The following is an 18,100-nucleotide window of genomic DNA, read 5'->3' on the forward strand; positions in this document are numbered from 1 at the left end:
TCATCGGAAAAACAAAAGTTCCCGTGTAATGACATGACTCCTTATGCATGTCCTCTTGCTAAGAAGTATTAGGAACACATCAGATCACTGTAATGGGCTTTATTACGATCAGCTTAAAATGTACAGGTCATTTCAGTTAGGCATACTATCATTTCTTAGTTTATCTTGCTGAATTGTTTATTGAACTGAACAGTCCTACAGGATGCAGGTCCTTGTGGGCAAATGAGAGCAGGAAGTAGTTCTCAGACGTGTTAGATATGTGAGGATCTATGATGAAAGTGGGACTTTTGAAAGCATTTGGAGTCAGGGTCCAGAGGTGTCTAAAGCGGCACAGGGCCTGCTGGAAAAAAAAAGACTCCTGGGGGAAAAGTGTGAAGTTGAAGTTGAAGAGCGTCATTTTCACCTTTTAAGTTTCTTCAAACGTTAACACCAAGGGACACACAGATGACCCTCTGAGGTAGGCTAATACAATGCTGTCTTTCAGTTCTCCCTTCATCTCTATGCTATGAGGCTGTTATCAGGGGGCTATGAATAGAGCTTTAATCAGACTTTTAATGAATTACCATATTAACACAAAGAAAGCAGGTCACCTTGAAAAGAAATTCTATAAATCATTTAGTATTCCTGCAAATGAAAGGCAGTCGCTGTTATTTCATTATATTATTATTTTCGAATTGTATTTTTTTTAATTAGGCCAACCATGCAAAAGAAATACTCATAAAATCCCCCCCCCCCAAAGGAAAGGCAATCACTAATATATTATTTATTATATTATATTATATATCCAATAATACAAAATAAAAACTCCCCAGTATTTCTGCAAATTAAAGCCACGCACTTTTCCAAATAAATATTATTATTAGTATTAGTAGTAGTATTAATATTATTATTATTATTAATCAATTAATTAATTTGGAACAGTTTGTGACTTTCATTTGCAGCATATATTTTAAAATATTGGCCATTACATACAAGTATTATAATTTTTTATTTCTTATTTTATAATATTACTTTTATTAAATATTAAATTATTAGATAATAATAACAACAACAACAATATTCATAATGAATTAAATAATAATAATTATTATTATTAATATCAAAATCGAATAATTGTTTGTTCTTGCTGATAACCAGTATCAAGGCCAATGTTATACTTTTTTTTTTTTTTTTTTTACGTTTAACATGACTCATCAGACCATTAGTGAACTGTTTTGAACTTCACATTTAAAATATATACTGTTTAAATTAGTTAAATTGTGAGAAACAGTAAATGCCGATATGATGGCCTGAATCTCTGTCTCACAGATGTGAAGATGAATTCGAGATCTAGCAGTCTAAATATGCTCTGACTAAATTTGGTATCTATAGCAAGTGCAGTTTATTTAAAGCTGTCTTGTGTCTTATGCACTGACAGGAGGAAAGCTAAAGTCCAATACTGTTTTATAGAAAGAACACTTGGCCGTCCGGTCTGACTGCGGCTTGTTCTTCGTCTGGACACCGGCTCTGTCAGCCTGTCCCCTGCGTCTGCGCTCCCTGTCCAAGCAGTGACAGTCTGTAATTCAGCACTAACCTCTGGTGTGACCTACCCCTCGCTCTGCCATTCTACTCCCACTCGAAAACACGCAAGACTGCCATTTGCACTTTCACTGTCCTTTTTTTTTTTGCAGATTTACGCCGGAATACTAAATTCGGTGAGGTGAGAGATCCGCTGTGAAGCTGAAGTCTGCACCAAAATAGCCCATCAAACTGAGTGTTGTTCCAGGTGCGCGCACACATACTGTCCTGCTGAATGTTGCCACAGAATGATGGAGCTGAGTGAGAGGATGAGTTGACAGTTGAAAAAATGGCTAAATATCTCAGATATGACAAATCCCCACAGAATAAAACAACAAGCCCTGGGTACATCTCACTTTATCTTCTTGCAAAGAAAGAGGCATTTCTGAAGTGCTAGGTAATTGCCCTTTTAGTCCTCAGCTGCAAGGGAGAAAAATGGAATATGAGCTGTTGGAATTGAGTTTTGTCTCATTTTCTTGCTGCTGTGTCATCTTCAATGTGATCGATGCCGGTGTTAGTGGGCATATTTTCTCCCTGGAGATTGCTTTCAACATTCCTCCTTTCAGCTATTCAACTATGATTCTTTTCTGCCATTAAGGAATATTTTCAGGAGCATTCCCTGCCAAACACACCCAGCAGTGAGCTTTATTCTGAGCATGATAACCTATTTGCAGTCTCTTCACCGCTGGCCCTCTATGAACCCTTAGAAGGAGACTTGTTTGCGCTATGCGGGTCAGAATTGAGAAGTTTTGTCAGGCCTCTGCGGAATGAAGATGTGCTGGAGTCTGCGCGGTGAGATATGCGGTGTATCGATCAACCTGTGCTGGAAAGATGGGGTCATTTTCGTGGCTCAGAGTTGTGGAGTGGGGCACAGAGCAGGATTTTGGTATTATCGCAGTGCAAATGGAGAGCAGAATGAAAGAGGGGTGTGTTGCGTTTGGCAATGCGGGGAAGCAGACTATAAAATGTCCTTAGAGGTTAATCGTCTCCTCCACATCGACCGAGCAGGTTAATCGATACACACGGATCGGCCTCCGGGGGTCTGTCGTGTGGTACTCGTGCTCTCAGAGATTAAACCTGCCCACAACTGCTCATTAACAGTTTAACAGGCCGGCAAGTTCATACACGTGCAAAAAAAAAAAAAAAAAATTATAATAATAAAATAAAAAATATAAATAATTAAAGAGAGAGAGAGTTGAATTATTCTCAAAATGTACCACTGTTATTTCTGATATTTAGAACTATACATAAGATTATTATTTTGCTAGTTATTATTATTATTATTATTATTACATTGACCAAACATCATCTCAACATTATATACAAAACTTAGGCCTACATTTTTTTTATTGTAGTTAATGATAAAAATGTAACACTTTTATTATTATTATTATTATTATTATTATTATTATTATTAGTAGTAGTAGTAGTAGTAGTAGAGCATTAAATAAATTGTACAAAAAGGAATAATTTTTATTGTAATTAATGATTAATCATTAATTTTGACAGAAACATGGCTGTTTCTTTTTCCTTTTTACTACATGCAGTTTCACTTAATTTCATATTAATCTGAAAATATGACACTTTGCTATTCCTCAAATTTGGAATAAGATGATTAATTTGTTTACTAAGAACATTGAAAAGCTACAAAACGGCTGACACATATAATGCACTAAGTGTGGGGATTTTAATTCGTCCCGGTGGTTTGAATCTTTTCAATCTGTTCGGTAGAACGATTATTTCAGATTCGTCCTCTTTCTGCAGATTCGGCTGCAGCGTTACGCCGGTAGGTGGCGAGTCTTTATGTGTGAGAGTAAAGCTTCGATTCATTTACTCCGAACAGATTCGTTCAAAGAGTCTCGTTCATTGATCTACACACGTAGATCTATGGTTCAGACTCATAACTGCGAATCGTTTCGTGAATGGGGATTGGTGAATGGTATTCGTTAAGTGGATCCTACCAATGAACTGCTTCTTTGACAGCCCGCGGTCGAATGTTATTTGCTCGTGCTATGGTTACTTTGAATTCGGAATGAATCGGTGTTTTTGAACAAATAATTTAAGTGAAAGAATCGTTCGTTTACTTCAACTTGGCATAACATAGGCTATTAGCATACTATAGTAGCTACTCTTACTAATTCTGGCATGTCTTAATATGGCAGAAATAGTAGCATGCTATATACGCCATTCCAAATTTAAGCGTATTGAAGGGAGGGAACGATTCTTCCACTTAAAAGATTTGTTCAAAAACACCCTTCACCATCAACGCCACAAATGTGAGCTGTTGGTTCAGACGCGCGCAGTTTTGCATCCGGGACTTTTTTGAGGATTACACCTGCCGTTAGGTGAGTTGTGAGCATAGTGGTGTCAATGTTTGGATTATCAATGTTTTAAGACCAATTTACTGAGTTCAGAACGGTTAGTTAAATATCGTTTAAGGATCTTTATTACAACCTTTAATCAAATAGTTTCGCTGCGTGTCTTTTTGTGGATATGTACACATGTGTTTGCTAAATTGTCTCACGAAAATTTCACTTTGAGGTCTGATTTCGTCCGGCAAAATTGAGTTATAAATGGATTAGATGGATTATTGTCATTCAAAAATGCATAATAGTTTTATTTAGGTGTAGCATTGAGGTGGTTTATGTTTGCGTTTGTCTAGTAATTCCTCCAAACTATAAATATTTGTGACGTATCGTTTAAAACAGTAGCCTATTATTTGATGTTTTGAAATACTGTTAGGTTTTGTTTTTTTTTCAATTAGTTTTTAATTTTAAATTTCCCGTTTTCATTTTACTGAAAATTTTAGTAATGTTGTTGTTGCTTTTTTTTTGTAATTTTTATTATTATTCTTTTTAAATATGTCCATATAGTTGAGAAAATGAAAAAATGTTGCCTTTTTCAATTAGCTTAAAATAATTTGGTCTTTTTATATATTAAGTGATTAAATATATATTTTTCCTTATGGTTCACTAAAATAACTAAAGTAAGATTTGTGGTTTTTCTTCGGGCCACAGTAGTGCAAATCAGGATGACCGAACAGATAAAAAATGAAAAAGATTCTGCAGTATCCCCTCAAGAACCTTCCTTCCTTTTTTCTGCAGGTGTATCCTACTGTTTACTACTGTGAGGGTCAGGTGTGCAGCAGTAGCCTACTGTTGTGCTCACTACAAATAAAACATAAGGCCCTTGAATCCTTCTGGCACCTGGTACCAGTCTCATTAGAAGGAAGAATCTATGGCTCGATTTATTTCTCAGTTATTAAAATAGATACGTGGAGGAATCGATTTGACCAGTGTAGGAACTGAGACTCAATAATGCTAACCTGCCATTCTTATTTTACATGCACAGGCTACAGTGAAAGTATTGACATGGGTGCAAAGAGCCAAGACAGCACATGCCTGAAACATCACACCTGATTGTTCTGCATGGATCAGTCCGAGAAACTCAAAAGTAAGTGAGCTTCAACCATCATGTTATATATACAGTTAGGTAGTTTTCTGCATGTCAACATAATTGTGATGTGTTATATAAAAAGATGACACACAGTGTGTGTTGTGTAGCGCATATATATATATATATATATACACACACACACACACACAGTGGAGATCAAAATTAAAGAACAATCTATAAATACTTATTTTTTTCTTTAATATCGCTCAAAATTTGAAGGAATATTAGCAGTGCGTATACCACTGTTCTACTAACATGTTTCACAAAATATCTAAGGTATTTCAACAAAAACCTTTATTTTGTGGAATACACAGTGATCAGAATTAGAGAACATTAACCACTGTAGCACAAAAGAAGATTACAACTAACATTTTAGAGGGTTACAGCTGTCAGAAATCAGTAGGAATTGTAGAGACCCCTGCTTTGAATGACTTCAGCACATCTGCGGCCGCAGGACATCACTAGTTTCTCACACTGCGCTGGTGTGATCTTGGTCCACTCTCTTCCACAGTTCAGTAACTGTAGTGGGTTTCTTAGCCATAACTTTGTTGCCAAGGATTTTCCAGAGATTTTCAGTTGGGTTTAGATCTCTGGGCCGGCAATTTCATTATTTCAGTGTTCTTATCTTCAATGAACTGCATTACCCGTTTTGCAGTGTGACGGGTGCATTGACTTGCATGAAAATTGCAGGCTGATTGGGAGATGCTTACAAGGAAGGAACTGCATGTTGCTGAATGAGGTTCTGATAAACATTTGCATTTACCATGTATCTGTATAAGAGTCCCAACTCTTGCTGCAGAAAACATCCCCCAAACCATGACACTTCCTCCTCCACCTCTCTTTATGACTTCTTTATGCACTTGGGGTTCAGTCTTTCCCCAGTTTGACGCCGAACAAAATGTTTCCCATCCGACCCAAATAAATTTACCCTTGCTCTCATCACTAAAGTGAACTTTGGACCAGTTCTCCTCTCTCCACACAACATGCTCCTCAGCAAAGGTGAGCCTAGCCTTTTGATTCTCTCTGCTGATGAGAGGCTTGGTCACTGCAGAGTGCGCTTTCAGTCTGACTTCTCTTAGGCCATGTCCACACGTACACGGGTATTTTTATAAACAGAGTTTTTCCTCCTTCCGTTTAAAAAAAAAATCTCCGTCCACATGAAAACGCAAAAGCATGCTATGAAGCACTGTCAAGAGCATGCCAAGCCAACAGGTGGCGATACAATCTCAACTGTAAAGCCATGTTGGCCAATCAGAAGCCTGAAAAAGTTTCCAGTAGGCGGAGATAACAGCACATGCTCCGACGTCACAAGCCAAAAACTCCGGTTTTGCTGTCTACACGATAACACTGCAACCGGAGTTTTTGAAAATCTTCACCCTGGCAGGAGTTTTCAAAAATGTTCGGTTTCAGTGACCTGGTGGTTGGACGAACGGCCAAACAGCATAGAAAAAGCTGCGGTTTTGAAAATACCTGCGTTCGTGTGGACAGGGCCTTAAACGTGCCGAGGCAGATCCTTACCCTGTTCAGCGCTGAACTGGCAAGCAATTCCAGCTGCAGTGTTGAACCGATTCCCCGTTGAGAGTCTCTGCATTATCCTGTCTTCTCGTGCATTTGTCTTACGTGGACGACCAGGCTTTTTGGGGGACTTGAATGAATTAGTGTTATTTTAAAGCTGCAATATTCTAGAAATCACAGATTTGGAATGACCAGCTTCTCTTTTCAACTTCCTCCATTTGAAGGTTTTGAGTGTTTATTCTACAAATATGTAAATTCAATTATTTTAACCCCAAAAATGCAATTATCAGGTTGTCAAGAGTATGTACCAGTAGATTGTTTTTCTAACAGGGTAACTGGTTTTTCCTTTAAGGTGAAGTATTTAGTCAATAATCATAAGAAGATAACATTTTTTTCCAAACAGGCATTACAAACAACGATGGCTTACTTACAGTTGTCTCAGTTGTCAAACCCATATAGAATTTATACATTTACAAAAAGTGGCAAATGGAATGAATGTATCTGTTATTTTCAAACAAATTTACAGAAGTCAGAATGGTCAGTTAAATCTAAATTTAAGTTCTTTATCATTAACCTATGATCGTTTAAAACCATCAATGCTTGTCTTTTGTCTCATGAAGTTAGCAAAATCTGACAAAGATTCACTGATTTGTCTGATCTTATTTGGGAAAATTGAGTTTTAAATGAATTAGATGTGTATGTGTGTATATATATGGTGAGCGCTATACACACCCACATTCTAAATGTTATTATTTTGGAGCTTGCTCTAAATATAGCCTTTGATGCTGATATGGCATAAATAAATGTCTCAGTTGTGCTGGGATGAGTGTGTTAAAATGGCACTTCACCTTGACTTTTCTTTAAAATAAGTGTCAGCCGCCATTACATGATGGAAATATTATTCTTTGAGGTGTTATAGAGTGAAATAGACGTATTCCTTTGGATTCGTTGGCTATAAGGTCTGAGATTCTGCCTAATTGCCAGATTTATATCAGAACATTCAGCGTTTTATGAATTATTGGCTTGAGGCTTTTCGGCACGGTTTCATGTGTTTGGCCGTCTAGCTGTAGCCATTAGCTGGTGATCATTTGTATGGGTCCGTGTAGTGTAGCAGAAGTTTAAGCTCACTTCAGTCGAATGCTAATGCAGTAAGGAGTCTTTGATGTGCTGATGAGGGCTGATCCTTGTGTGAAATAAGATTCAGATTTTTTTTGCAAAGGCACATGGTGTTGTCCTTCCATTTGAAACCCCTCCACAGGAGGCCAAATAGAACACGGAACCAAATCTCATTGTAGGCATAGTGCAGGACAGAATTATCCTTTCAAGCTTCACGCCGTCTTTGTTCAACATCTATGTTTTAAAGTTGCAAGGGAGAGATTCAGTCTGTGCTACCTGTGGGGCTCCTGAGTCCTGCTGTTTTGTAATTTCTTAAATTAAATCATTTTGCAACTCATCTTGCACCTCACTGAGGGAATGTCAAGGGTAGGGCTGGAATTTATTTTGCTTTTTTATGTTAATTATTGAAACGGGCTTAATGTGTCTCCCCCTCATCAGCAGTGACCACATGCCTCAAAGACATTACTAGTCCATGGCAAATTGTGACACCTAGCCAAATTGAGCCCCTGGTGTTAATCATATACGTAACATCAAAAAACAGTTGCACTCATTAAGAAGGACTATTAATCCTGACCTGAGAGGACGATCAAAGTCAGGACGTCTTTTCTTTGGATAACTTTGGGTGACCCAACCGAGTACCAAAACTGTTTGTCATAGAAAAATAAATTATATATATTTAAAATTGTTTTCATTAATTTATTAATTTCTCAATAGGATAGTGGCATGCTGAAAGCACTTAAAAACTATTTATTTATTTATTTGGCACTTTGCTTTTATTAATAGGATAGTCATAGGAATGCCGGAAGTACTCACAGAAACAATTATTTAAAAAAATAATGAATGAATTAACTAATTAATTAATCACTTTACACTTATTGGTATGATAATGATAGGAACAAGAGCAACTCTTTCAACTACACTGAACAAAATTATAAACACAGCACTTTTGTTTTTGCCCCCATTTTTCATGACCTGAACTCAAAGATCTAAGACTTTTTCTATGTACACAAAAGGCCTATTTCTCTTGTTTTTATTGTTAAAAATTATAAATGTATTAATTAATTGAATTTATTTATTTATTTGGCACTTTTGTCTTTTATCAGTAGTATAGGAATGGTGGAAGGTAAAAAAAAAAGTTTTTATTTCTTCAAGAGGTCATGTCAAAAATCTTGTTTCATGCTTATGTCTTTTAGCTCGCTTTCACAAAGTTATATAAATATTTGTCAAAATATCATTGTACATTTTGATTGGACTCTCAGCCTTTGACATCAATCGATATGGGAAATGGTTTCGTCTTCCTTTTAAGTTGATAAACTCAATCATTTTAAAGATTATATGCTTAGTAGCATTTTTGCTTGCATTTGCATTTTTGTTTTTGTCCATGACCCTTTTAGAAGAGGTCACAGTGCCACCAGTTGAGGAGCTCTGCTCTGATCCACTGTCCCTTAGAGGCTTGTGTTAGCAGGTGGGTGGGTGTCTGAGGCGTGTGGTAGGTGCGCTCTGCCTCTCGTCTATCATGGCCGGGTAATGAGATCTCGAGCACTGCTCTTGATGGCGAATAGGCTTTGATATTAAAATCAACACCAGCTAACGTGCCTGGAACTGGATGCAATGCATAGCGATTAAATTCCTCTGATCACCTGTGAAATTTTAAAAGGCACTCACTCCTCTTTGATTATAGATATTAGAGTGGGTGGTAGTACAGTTTGAATATGCATTGTATTAATGCGTGGTTCATTTATGAGAGGCCAATTGAGTTGGCTCACATTTATGGGGTCTATTTGGGTAGATTTTGCTTATCTTGAAATTAGTTAATATGCTTTTTGCAGTGTGTATGAAACATAAAAACATAGTGTAATGATCTTTTAAAAGATTATTAGTTCTTTAAGAGGTTTTCACGTGTATATTTTCCTGTGGTTATTGCCATATTTGTCTAAAATGTATTTTTTCTTAAATTTTTTTTAAAGAAGATTCACAAAGATTCACATACATATTTTTTTATTTGTTAATGTCTTTTTGGGAGGGTTTTCAAGTGAAAAAGGTCTGCAAGATTTAATAGCTGGTAGTTCTTTGATTCATTGCCTTTTGTTAGAAATATTTTTGATACTGTATCGCTCCCGTCCCATAGCTGTACACCCCTGGTCCTGAGCCCTGTTAAAATTCCTTCCCTTTGCCCCTGCACAGAGCTGTTTGATAAGTCTCTTATTTTTTTCCCCACTCAAGCTCTATTGAAATCTAAATTATTTCACTGAATAAAAAAAGTGTAAATTAGTGGATTATTTTTATGGTAATAAAATATTATAGAATTTGGATTTGTCTTAACCACTTGCAGTACTGTCACTCAAAACTTCAGATTTATGAATGCACGGTGTGTGATGTTAGTTTAATTATGTCTTTGCCTAGTGTTTTGGACCTCAGGACAAATTATGACGAGGTGTCAGGCAGGCCCTGATCAAAGGGATTAGTCTTTCCAGTCTGTAGATGATTTCAAAGGCCTCAGACTCAGGGCAGTGAACGCCATAACTCCTGATCTCAGCACTTGCCAGGTTTGCAGATCATAATGTGTATTTTAAAGCGTGCATATGGCAGGTTTCAGTTCTCTCGTGTTCTTATTAATCAGATCACATAATTATGCACACAGCAAGGCCACAAGGAACTACAGTGATTGGAATGGAAATTGTACAATATTATATCGATGGAAATCACCAGGTTAGGTTGACAGACACCATGTTTAATTAGGTTATAGTTTTTGTTATGCATATTTTCTTAAATAAATAGTTCATCCAAAAATAACAAAGGTCGGTGAAAATGTACTCGCCCTCAGGTCATCCAAGATATAGATGAGTTTGGTTGTCCATCGGAACAGATTTGGAGAAATTGAGCATTACATCACTTTCTCACCAATGGATCCACTGCAGTGAATGGGAGAATGGAAATTTGTGCTGATTAAAACATCACAATAATCCACAAGTAAACCACATGATTCCAGTCCATCAATGAATGTCTTGTGAAGTGAAAAGCTGTGTGTTGGTAACAAACAAATCCATTATAAAGACGTATTTAACTTTAGGCTGTTCTGGCTAAAATATGAGTCCTCTATTAAAATAGTTCTCTATCCATAATATTGCTTTCTCTAGAGGAAAGAAGTCATCTTGTCTGAATCAGGAGAGAAATATGCACAGATCAAGCACCATTTACAGACAAAAACAGTCCAAATCAGTTCTAAACAAATATGTCTTTTGATTTTGAGATTTTGATTTGAGAAGACAACAGGAGGCGGAGGCATTCAGACACTTAATTATTTCTATTTTCTACATTTTTAGAATATATATATTTATACATACATACATACATACACATATATATATATATATATATATATACATTTGTACATGGGATCAGTTTATATGTGCACAAATAGTTTCAAACATTTAAAGCTAAGCCATTAGATTAAACGATTTTTTGATAATGAGAAACATTTCAGTCAAGTGTCTCCAGACTTTTTGCAGCGAATGTGTGTGTCCAACAGGACATGCATGTCTTGAATAAAACATGACAACATTTTCAAAAAAAGTCATGTTTTTGTCACGAGTGAAAAGGCTTCTGTCAATCTTCAAAGCAATTCCTTTCATTTAAAAACATCAAATATCCTCTGATTTAATCTTTGTGCGCAAATGCACAAAACCCTCTTAACATTAAATAAATAAGGTAACCAGCGACCTTTATGTGCAGCCATTTCTTTGAAAAGTGCTCTCTGATTTATTAGAAGATCCTTTACAATAGGAGCTTTAATGCCTTTTATTAATATGTTTTATTTTATGAAATTGGATGAAAGGGGTCATTGTAGTCATTAAGCAGATTAATGGTATATGCTGGGTAAAGAAGATGCAATAAAGCTAAAACTTAATGCTGTCATGGCTGCAGAAAGAGGCTGATGGCAAGGCAAGCTGCGAAGCAACTAATAGATATAATTCAGTAAGGTAATGTCTGATAACCTCAGACAAGATGGATATTGCTTGGCAATATTATGGAGTGTGTCGAAGGGTGCAGGCACATTTATGCACATTATTTATACCCGGTAATGAACACCGTAATGAAAAGTGGACAACTATAAATATGAAGCAGGAGTAGATCTTGCCTGATAATCATTGGTGCAATTAATGTGTCTCATCAAATTGTCTTATCCCACGAGTTTGCTTTTTACCCCGCAGCGTAAATATCAAGCAAAAATTTCAGTTTTAATCGCAGATGTGTGTCTTTGTGGAAAACGGTCGCCGGAGGCAGGATACAGCCTTTTTATTGCACTCTATGAGATTGTCTGAAGTACTTTGTGTACCGCTAATGAGCGAGGCATGTTAAAAGGTCTTATTTTCAATAGCTACCCGGTCTGTTACAATTGTGTTTCTTTTAATGATAATGCATGCATGCACACAGTTAAAATTAACTTCTCATATATATGTATATGTGTATATATATATATATATATATATATATATAAAGTGTTTGATCACCAATTTTGTGAATGGTCCCATCATTAGGCTGTGTGATGACAAATCTTAAACTACTTAGTTTTAAAATACTGCTGCAGTGATGTATTATAGCTTCAATGTGAAAACACTAAACTTAAAGATCTCGAGCAATATTATTACAAACTATTATTGCCCTACGTCTCTCGCAAGGCTTTAATATGGTGTGTTGCGCATTCAGGTGTGAGCGATTTCGGCATGCTTTTGAAAGGTTGACTGCCACTTGGTGTTTATTTGGCCTTGCAGCTTGAGGTGTTGAAACATGAAGTTTTTTTTAAGGATGTATGCGTGTGTGTGAGAGCTCTTTGGTCAGTCCTGCAGCCTCTCAATGAGAGATTTGTCATCACCGGGAATCATGTCAGTCTGAAGTGCTGGATCAGACCCGGATCATGCCTCTGTAGCCAGCATTCTCAGTTCTGGACGTCTGTTTGCCCAGGCTTGTTTTGTCTCTGTCCTCTCTTTGTGTGCGCTTCTCTAAAAAGCTGGATGGGCTTTAACAGCAGACAAATCAAAAACTGATTACACTGTATACAGCAGGAATCTTGGTCTTCATAAAGGATGTCTTTTCGAGGGTTTGAAGCCAAAGGGACAAGAATGCAATGAAAATTGCACTTCCTATTTGAATTTTGTGTGTGTGTGATCTTAAGCTTATGATCCAAAGATTTATGCCCAAATGCTTTTAATTGGATATTGGAAGCAAAACAGTCAACAAGTTTCCAGCATACAATGCTTTTTTTAAACAGTATTTAAGTACTTCCTCTTTGTTTGTGTGTGTATGTGAGACAGATCTTAGCCTTTTGATCTAAAGATTTATGCCTAAATTCTTGCAATTATTTTTGTGGATGCATATATATATATTTTTTAATTTAATTGTATTTTTAGTTGATGAAATGAACTGGATAATTGAGGCAAAACATTCAACAAGTGTGCAACATACATCGGTGGCTTTTTTTAAACAGTATTGAAGTAGTTCCTATATCATGAAGTTGATTCAGGAAGTAAATTTAATGAGTTCACTATCTTACGACAATGTAGTACTTTTGAGTACAAGTGTGCATCGACCTTCCAGTCTGTTCTCTGCTTCTGGTCACATGGGGTCAGATATTTATTATTCCGGACTCCGGAGGTTATAACTTCACCAGGGGAGATCCTGGGAGATCAATCAGACCATGGCATTTTAGTGTCAAAACCTCTATAAGAAGAAGACGGCAATTTAGACAGGTCTGGAGATAGCACTATGGCCTTGACGTAAAATGATTTTATTTGAAAAACCATCAACATTGTCAATGTCTGGGCTATGAAAGCAATAGAGCAAATGAAACAAACTTGTCACTGGTAATAGAATTTCCTTTTACTGCAGCCAAAATGACTTTGGTGGTCGGGGGATGGCGAGCGCTGAATCGATTTGCTATCCCTGATCCTCCTCTCCCCCCGAGTTTAAGTGCGAGTCACTATAGGCGCATTGCTTTCGTGCCGCTCCCTGTCATTTCTGTGCGTGTCACAGGCTGTTATATGTGAATATGAATTCCCCATGTCCCGCTTTACGCCTCTGAATGCCCATAAACACAGTCTAGCAGCCCACTGTCTGATTCATTATCTATGAGAATAGAGCAGGACCGACTGTCTCACTGCTCCCAGAGTCAATCTTAACTTCAAACCACCGCTTTCACCATACCCTACGGGAAAAGGCCCAATCACCGCTTACACACCTACAGCATATGATGGTGCAGTTTTAAATTGGTAATAGTCCACCTTCCTATTGTTTCCAAAGTGGTAAAAGTAAAATATATGAGTGAATATGTCTAGAATATCACCACGAACAAATGACGGACTGGAAAATACCAGTAAGATACTTGTGTTGTGCTGGTTAATGATTCGCTAGTCAGGCTTCTTATTACTTAAAGGGATAGTTCACCCAAAAATTGCAATTCTGTGTCATTTACTCACCCTCAAGTTCCAAACATGTATGAGTTAGTTTCTTCTGTTGAACACAAAAGAAGATATTTTGAAGAATGTTGGTAACCTAACAGTTGTTGGTCCCCATTGACTTCCATAAAAAGAAAAAATACCTTGGAAGTCAAAGGCTACCAGCAACTGTTGAGTAAAGTGAGTAAATGATGATTTGGGTGAACTATCCCTTTAAGGCCTGGCATTGGCTCTAATGAGCAGTTTTAGAAATAAAATACATTAAGATTAGCTTTATTACCCCTAAAAATATCAATAAGCACACTTTAAATATACTGTTTATATGATAAGAAAAGAAGATCCATAATGATCTTCTAAAAGCCTCTTGAAAGAAGCCAAAAGATGATCATCCCAACATATCATTAAACAATTATGTCTAATTGAATAGCTTAACCTCATCGGCACATCCTCCTTTTCATTTAATATCTTAAATACTCTATCATCACTTGGGAGGCAAAGCAACTACGCTTTGATCTCAAGTGGTAATGATACACGGTCAGTGTTTTCAGCAGTAGGTGGCAGTATGACACTGCAGCAGGAGCTGGTTCCCATGCGCTGGCTTAAACAGAGCCCTGATGTATTTGTTTATATGTTGAATGGACTTTAGTGCATTGGCTGCAGTCTGGCCAGCCTCGCAAACAGTCCCACACAAATAGATATATGGACCTCTGGCGATTATTATAATGAGAGATAGCAAGAAGATCAATATTTATACTGCTGCATTGGTCTCTGAATTGAGATTGGGATTTCTCTTTCAATATGCGATGCGACGCCCGTGTATGATGGCTTTAGAGAGCCATCTCACTGCTGTCTTTTTTGGGGCCAGTACCAAGTGGCTGATTACATTTTGCTGTGCCATTGCTGGTGTACATGATGATATGGATTCTGATTAGATCCGACAGATATACAAATAGATTGATAGACAGATCTGTCAACAAATGTGAAGAGTCTCTTGCTCAGCCTCTTTCAACCACTGATGCCAGCTGTAATTATTGTGGACTGTTAAATAGATTGTTTATTTTTGAAAGAGAATTATTCTTCACTCAATTAGATGTTGTAAGGTTAGTGAACTCTCAGTGTTAGGGAGCCAGTCCAGCTTGATAATTGAATAGCTCTTGATTGTCTCTTTCAGGAAGACCCTGTTTATAGGCCAGCAGTAGAATAGAAAATTATTGAACACCGTTGGAGAAAAGATAAGAGGCAATGTCCCATTTTAATGAACCAATTGTGTTGGACAAAATAAATAAATTATGTTCCTAAATATTGCATGCATTGCAACTAGCAGAAATATTAAGCGGCCTAGTCAGGTGGAGACAATATGTTGTCTCAGTGGTCATTTTAACAGATTTTTTAAAGGAAAACTGCATTATTCAAGCGCTTTGACATAACACAAGTTAATTGGCTATATTTGAACAAGTGATAAAAGTGTTAAAGTCTCGAGTTAAGTAAAGACGCTTGTGTCTTACAGCCTGAAATAAATCAATATAGCAGTCTGTCTCCTTTGATGAGCGTTTTCAGATCATTGGAACTTACATCAGTGTTGCCGTTGTGTTGTTCATAACTGTTAAACCCCTCATAAAAGTCAGTTATTTTATTATGGTTGTGATTAAGATTGTAGTTGTGGTATTTACTGTACTGTTCAAAAGTTTGGGGTTGGTAAGATTTCTCTATTTTTGAAAGTCTCTTATGCTCACCAAGGCTGTAATTAGGGTTGCAAAAAGGTGGAAAATTTCCAGTAAATTTCAGAAACATTCCAGAAATTTTGGAAACGTTCCAGGATTTTTTGGAATATTCCAGGGATTTTTGGAAAGTTTCAGGAAATTTACCGGAACTTTTCCACCTCTTTGCAACCCTAGCTGCAATACAGTGAAAACAGTAATACTGTAAGACATTATTACAATTTAAAACAATTGTTTTCTATTGCAGTATATTTTAAAATGTGATTTATTTCCGTGGTGGCAAAGCTTTTTGGCAAAGCAAAGAATTTTCAGCATCATTACTCCAGTCTTCAGTGTCACATGATCCTTCAGAATATATAATATGCTGATTTGCTGCTCAAGAAACATTTCTTATTATTGTCAATGCTGAAAACAATTGATAGAAGTTCAGTGCTGTTCAAAAGCAGCATTTATTTAAAACTTCAATCTTTTGTAGTATTATAAATGTCTTTACTGTCACTTCTGATCAGTTAAATGCGTTCTTGCTAAATAAAAGTATTAATTTCTTTCCCAATTTTTTTTCTCCCACTCTGACACCTTCAAGGGAAACTGTTGTGGTGGTTATCAGTGTACAATCAAAATGTGGGAATGTTTTAAATATTGTTTCAGAGGATTTTGTCATGCATGTTATCTCTGGATGTTGAATGAATATGCAAGCAGGGACAAAGGCAGTATGTCATAATATTATTCCATTGCAGTACTATGTGAATTACATGCGTTTGTATGATTGATATGTACACTGCACAATTGAATACAGAATGCAAACAGGCATGTAAAGATAATGTGTCAAAATCATGTGACAGAAGTCATAGAAAACAATATTAGAGCGATGTTTTAGAGGTGCACAGATGAATGTCTGTAGAGTCATGTTTTCTTGTTAATTTACGTACTATTTGCATTGAAATTCTTTTGGGTTATATTGAGATAACTGTCAAAACTGGGTTTATAAAGAAAGCAATCAGTTATTTCATTATTGTACTCATGACAAAAGAGAGGAGAGGTGAATAAAGAAGAAAGAAAGGCATGCAGAGCTATGCAGGGCAGACGCTGGGGGATTCTTCTCTGTTTTTCATCTGACATCCCATCTAACTGTCTCATCAGCAGTTCTTCCTGAACATTTAATGGGAGTAGTTCTGCAATCATGGGGAGTGAATTAGTGAGCTTGTCACCAGCGGACCATTGAAGACACATTATACAGTAAAGCTCGTGCTGGGCCCTGGAACGGGTCCAAACTCATTACGGAGAAGAGAGGACAGTCTTAGCTCCAGGATGAAGAGGGGAGCAGTCTCGTCCTCAGGAACGCTTGGCATGTGTCTGGAGCCAGTTCATTAATGTGAGCTGTAGAGGATTTGGATGCATAACAACACACAAAGTTTGTTAGCTGGTATGATTTGAATGGTTGCATGATAGACTTTTGGCGGCTTTTGTAAGCAGTCTCTTCCTCTACCATGACATGTGTCTTTTAGGTGCAGTGGTTGGAGAGAGAAGGGGAGAGTGGATGGCATAATTTTGTTTGGAGGGTGTGTATTGTCTTACAGCTGTTCCTGGTGTCCAAGGGCACTCAGTTTCTCGATGTCATCACCCCAGCACCCCCACCAGCTGTTTACACTCCGCTTATCATTCCAAATCATTAGGCAGCTCTCAGCCAATCCTGGAGGTCTCTGAGGAAGTCATATGTGCTCCGACCTTCACTGAAACATCCTCAGAAGATAAAGAACCTTTTATAGCCTATTATTTTTCTAGTTAACATTTGGTAAAAATGTTCATTAACTATCACTTAAGTTATTTATTATTTGATGAATCAGTCATTGTCAAACATAATGCTTAACAGATCAGTAGTTCATGTACATTACGATCTGAATATACACTACCATTAAAATGTCTGGAGTGTTTTTTTTCCCCAGTTTAAATCAGCAAGTGCCCGTTAAATTAATCAGAAGTGATATTAAAAACTATTAAATAACAGAAAATAATATAATAATAAATCTGTTTCAAGTAAATGCTGTTCATTCGGTTTTTCTATTCACCAGACTCATGAGAAAAATGTATCATGGGTTCAACAAAAATATTAAGCAGCAAAACTGGTTTCAGCATTGATGATAAGATATGTTTCTTGAGCAGCAAAGCAGCATATTAGAATATTTCTGAAGGATCTTGTGACACTGTAGACTGGAGTAATGATGCAGAAAATTCAGCTTTGCTATTAAAGGGAGATATTTTGAAATATTTAATACAATTAATATTATA

General features: G+C 36.8%; 1 long non-coding RNA gene across 2 annotated transcripts in view; it reads left to right on the plus strand.

The window, feature by feature from the left end:
- The first annotated feature begins 3,663 nt into the window (after window positions 1-3,663).
- The window catches only part of LOC107751926 (uncharacterized), a 264,468-nt gene continuing 250,031 nt past the window's right edge, over window positions 3,664-18,100 (plus strand). For both annotated transcript variants that reach the window (XR_001641311.1, XR_001641312.1), the window contains exons 1-2: window positions 3,664-3,902; window positions 4,909-5,010. This is a non-coding gene — a long non-coding RNA (uncharacterized LOC107751926). The remainder of the gene's footprint in view (window positions 3,903-4,908; window positions 5,011-18,100) is intronic.

Source organism: Sinocyclocheilus rhinocerous, unplaced genomic scaffold, assembly GCF_001515625.1.
Source record: "Sinocyclocheilus rhinocerous isolate Xijiao unplaced genomic scaffold, SAMN03320098_v1.1 scaffold662, whole genome shotgun sequence".
Classification (NCBI taxonomy): domain Eukaryota; kingdom Metazoa; phylum Chordata; class Actinopteri; order Cypriniformes; family Cyprinidae; genus Sinocyclocheilus; species Sinocyclocheilus rhinocerous.